General features: G+C 43.7%; 1 pseudogene; it reads right to left on the reverse strand.

Annotated features, from left to right (window-relative positions):
* LOC116838591 (uncharacterized) overlaps window positions 1–5,410 on the reverse strand; it is a 44,687-nt pseudogene that overhangs the window by 26,419 nt on the left and 12,858 nt on the right.

The following is a 5,410-nucleotide window of genomic DNA, read 5'->3' on the forward strand; positions in this document are numbered from 1 at the left end:
TTGAATAGGGACTGGGAGTGGCTGGCTCACTACAAAAGCAACTTTCCCTCTTTTGGTATTGACACCTCCTCATCAATTATTTGGAGTGGAAGAATCATAGAATATTAAGGTTGGAAGAGACTTCAGGAGGTCATCTAGTTCAATTCCCTGCTCAAAGCAGGACCACCCCCAACTAAATCACCCCAGCCAGGGCTTTGTCAAGCCAGGCCTTAAAAATCTCTAAGGATGGAGATTCCACTACCTCCCGAGGTAACCCATTCCAGTGCTTCACCACCCACAATGATCACTTTGTGAAAAGTGTTCGCCCACAGGTGATAGGGTGGTTTTGTCTTTTATCAGTTTCTTAGGTGAGTTCATTGGAGAGCATAGTGACTGGTTTCACTCACATATCAGGGCAGTTAACACACTGGATGAGGTACACCACATGTTGTGATAAGCGTTTATAGGATTCATGGCTCTTTCACCAATAGAAGGTGGTCCAATAAAATATATTACCTCACCCACCTTGTCTCTCTAATAACCTGGGACCAACACAAGTAAAACTACACTGATTTGCTAAGATCATTTTGATATTACCTACATTTTTCAGAGATGTCCTTTGGCAGGACATTTCAAAACTGTGATTTTCACTCCAATTTGGGATGAAAGAAAGTTTCAAAGTGTTAGAATTTCCTGCAGAATGGGAATTCTGTGTTTTGACCCACTCTAGTAGAGCCCATGGGGTAGGGGAAAGGGAGAGTGATGGTTCTCAGATTCCAGGATCCACACTACGCAGACCAACATCTGTCCCTGGAGATCACTAGGAAACCAGTGGTGTTCCTTGGCAGCAGAGGTGTTTATTCCCAGCAGTCACACCCTGCACCAGCTGGCATTTGGAGTGGTTTTTAGGTGTTGCCCTTGTAGAGTACATTACACAACACAGGTGCTGGACCCCCATCTTGAAGTGGTTTCCATTAAATAGAGGGTTCACAGTTTGGTTCAATGGCTCTCCGCACCACTACTACAAAAATTGTTTCAGCATCCCTGCATTACCTCTCAGAATCATTAAAGGCGTAGAAGGTCTAGGACTAGCAAACCTCAACTATAGGGAGACACAGTGATATAACAAAGTCACTCTGACTCCCAACAAAGGAACTAGAGTGCAGAGGCAGCTGTGACGGCACTCATGGGTTTTATGGGCTGCCAGCAGTGAGGCAGGCTCTCTAAAGCAGTGGTTCTCAAACTTTTGGACTGATGACCCCTTTCACATATTAAGCCTCTGAGTGCAACCCCCCTTATTAATTAAAAACACTTTTTATATATTTAACACCATTATAAATGCTGGAGGCAACGTGTGGTTTAGGATAGAGGCTGACAGCTCGCAAGCCCCCATGTAATAACCTCATGACCCCCTGAGGGGTCCTGACCCCCAGTTTGAGAACCGCTGCTCTAAAGGTTAATGGGAAGGGGAGTATATGCTGAGATTTCTGCCACTTGCCACCTGGCCTTGTTAGGTCTCTCACTCCTGAAAATCTCTGGAATCCCGAAAGAGAGCCATTTCTTCATTGCTCTTTCATACACTAGTGAGGTTTGTGTTCTCGTATGTGCTTTGCTGATCACACTATGAGAAATGCAGCTGTAGGTGATGCTACACAGTGGAGTCAGGTAGGCTAAGCAGCAGTTTTGATAAATCTCTTTTAGGTACACAACCATATAGCATCATCTTGGAACCTCCTAGCAATAACAGTGTCTTTCGCATAGGGTGACCAGTCAGCAAGTGTGAAAAATTGAGATGGGGGTGGGGAGTAATAGGAGAATATATAAGAAAAAGACACAAAAATCGGGACTGTCCCTATAAAATTGGGACATCTGGTCACCCTACTTTTGTGGGAACCAAAGCCGTGACGGCTCTCTGCTCACAGATTGCACCTACGCTGCTCTCTGGTGGAGGGATGCAGAAGTAAAGGAACGAAATGAATTGAAACACATAAAATAAAAAATCTGTACTCTCCCCAGAGGTCAATTTTGAGCAATTCAAACAGTAAATAACTGCTTTATTGAGACATGTACATCAGCAGAGACAGACAGAAGAAACTGGTCATCTCTGTGAGCAAAGGGAACTTTGTTTTCTGTAAGTGTGAGAGAGGGACAAGCACATGACACCTACAAACAGTCAGCAACAGGGGAAATATACATTATGCATATTTCCTGTTTTTGTTCTATAGGAAGCTCACTCTTCCCTTTCTATTACTACCTGGAAAGAGAGAAACATTGTTTATTCCTTTTAGACATTAAGTTTGGATTTTCAGCTGTCCTTGGCCAATTTCTAAAATGGCACCTGCAAGTGTTGTGCACTCACTTGTTTGCATATTCAAAAGCCACACGGGGAGCACAGGGAGGCTGGATGGAACTGTCTAGCTTTGCTAAGAGACAGCGAGAGGAAACAGGACTATAATTTATGAGTTTCTGAATGGTGCAAGCAACTGAGGACGATGCAGGGGTTATAGAGTGTGATACTCAAGGAGAGATGGAATGTAATGGAGAAAAGTATTTGTTGACTTTTCTAGAGTGCTACTCATCACTATAGTATCTGAGCATGCCACGGATCATTTAATTATTTATCCACAGTGGGACAGCTTTAACAGGAGAGACTGAAAGTGCCCCATGTCAGCCTAGCCCATAGCTCAGTGGTTAGAGCACCCTCCTAAGTGGAGGGAAACCTGTGTTCAAAATCTCTCCCCCCTAAGAAGGAACTGAACCTGGGTACCACACATCCCAGGTGAGTGTGCTAACCACTGAGATAAAAGACATACCGTGGGCACTGCTGTCACGACCTCCTTCTCTGGCAGCTGGATTTTGAATGGGGCCTGATCCAGCAACCAGCTTCAGCCTGGATCAGACCCCACACGGAGAATAGGCAGCCAAACACCTCTCTTCCCCCTCTTCATGAATCGCTCTGAGGCTTAGGCAGGAGACAGATGTCCAGGCACATGCACAGAAACAGACTCCTAGGCACCAAGGGAACTTTTAGCCTGAACGTATAGGCTCTGAGTGCCTTTAGCACCAACAGGGTTTGACAGGAGTTTTGCGCATCGCAGTGGAGCCTAAAACTGGGAGTTAAGCACCTAAGTACTCTTCTGAATCTAGTCCTAAGTGACTTGCCCAAGATCATATAGAAAGCCTGTGGTAGGGCCAAGATTTGAACCTGACTGTCCTGAGTCCCTGATTATACAGGATACTTTTGAAATTTGTCCATAAAGATGTGCAGTAGAAGGGTTAACTGTGGGGGTATAACAGTAACCTTGTAGGAAATATCCAGCCCTTACAGAGGAGTAGAAGTTTTCCAGCAAATAATAAATTCACTTAAAAATGCATTTTCCAGGGCACTGAAACTATTCACAAATTCACGCCAAATCCAGCACATATTTTTGCGCAAAACTTTTTTTCTTCAAAAAAGGTTGAAATATTTTGTTTGACCATTTCAAAACTAGACGTTTTGACTTCATTTTAAAATGGTTTTGTTTAGAATTTTAAACAAATAGGAGGTGAAAAACACTCCCAAACAACTGAAAACTAAATAAAAAACTGAAGGGGGGCGGGGGGAAAGCTTTGGTGTCAAAGAAAAGATTCATCTGACCCAAAACAATTTACTTTTTGTTTTTTCATTTCAGCCCCCGAACCATTTACTGTTTTTTCAAGGCAAAACTTGAACTGAAAAATCAGTTATTCACACAGCTCTACCAGCTCAGGTTTTCTAGTGTCCTGAGAGTACTGAAGAGGTAAGATAATTGAAGGAGGCTCCACTAGGGGTCAGTCCCTCCCATCCACTGCCTCTTGTTCAGAAGGAAAGGAGCTAAGAAGGTTGGACGTTGAAGGTGAAAAAAGCAAGTAGGAGATACTATGAACAGTGCAAGCCAAAAAGGGCTGCAATGTAGAAAAAAAGGAAAATGGAACTGGCAATGCAGCTTTAACCAGGTACTCATACGGAATATGTTAAGGTAAATTATAAGGAGCCCATAGTTACTTAAATGGAAGTTATATTAGGCATTTTTAGGGTAATCATGTTATTTCTACCCTTCTTCTGTAGGTAGCTTCTGAGCACTGGCCATACCGATGACACTACCGAGATAAAAGATCACATCCCATTACAAACTTAGGGCCAAAGTGATTTCAATGGAGTTACACCAGCAAAGATTATGACTCCTTAGTCTTATTTCTGCCTTTTTCGTACACCAATTTCTTGAGGTTTGTTCCTTTGTTTGTCATAGGGAAGCCTGGAGTCTATCTTACTGGTGAGCATAGCTGTGATTTCTAAGACAACTTAATCACCTGCAGGCATTCAGTGTAAACTGCACAGTTGCATCTAACATTAATGGCTTACCTTCATGGAGGTAACTTCTTGGTTTGCTAGCTCTAAGCTTATTGACCTGAGACTCAGCAATATCTGCTTGTTCCTCAGCCCCCTCCAGCTCATGCTGTACTTTCCTAAATTTGGAGAGGTGAACATTGACTTGTGCATCCTGTAACCAAAACACAAAAGGAACTAAGCCCAAGGAGAAGTGACATCCTGGGATCCAGTATGAGAGCTGAAGTGGGCATCTCAGCAAATTGTAAATGAAAGTTTGTTCCTGTTAAATGACACACAGACTCCTCAACTTGTCTCATGTAGGATTTGACTTTCAACTGAAGTTTATCCACCAAGTCCTGTAACCTCAGCACATTCTTTTTGTCCTCTTCACCCTATTGAAAAGAGACCACGCCAGGTTACCTTTATGCTTTTGATGAGACAAAACCATTTCAGGTGGATTTTCTCTTTTGCACCTTCCTTGATGCGCCGTTCATATTGCCGAATGCCCTCGTTTCAGCTCTCCTTCCAGCTCGAACTCGAGCTCTTGGATCTGGGGAAATAATTGAGAAATTTGGCACCAAATCTACTACAGGAAGCAGAGGTTGAAATTATATTCTTCACCACCAGCCTTCAGCTCCAGCACATACCCTGGACTCCAGCTTCTGAAGCTGCTTCTTGCCACCCTTCAGTGCCAGCTGCTCTGCCTCCTCCAGACAGAGCTGCAGGTCCTTCACCGTCTGGTCCAGGTTCTTCTTCATCCTCTCCAGGTGAGTTTTGGTGTCCTGCTCCTTCTTCAGCTCCTCCGCCATCATGGCTTCCTTGAAAGGTAAACCACACAATGAACTCAGTAAGGGACTCGGACAAACAGATACAAAGATACGGGAGTCTGAGGGGTTGCTTATGACTCCAGCCACAGGATTCCTGTTACCATGTGGCCTGGTCTACACTACGCATTTAAATCGATTTAACGCTGTACCCGTCCACACTACAATGCCCTTTATATCGATATAAAGGGCTCTTTAAATCGATTTCTGTACTCCACCCCAATGAGAGGAGTAGCGCTAAATTCGATATTAACATATC

The sequence above is a fragment of the Chelonoidis abingdonii genome, chromosome 13 (genome assembly GCF_003597395.2).
Source record: "Chelonoidis abingdonii isolate Lonesome George chromosome 13, CheloAbing_2.0, whole genome shotgun sequence".
NCBI classification, from domain to species: Eukaryota; Metazoa; Chordata; order Testudines; family Testudinidae; genus Chelonoidis; species Chelonoidis abingdonii.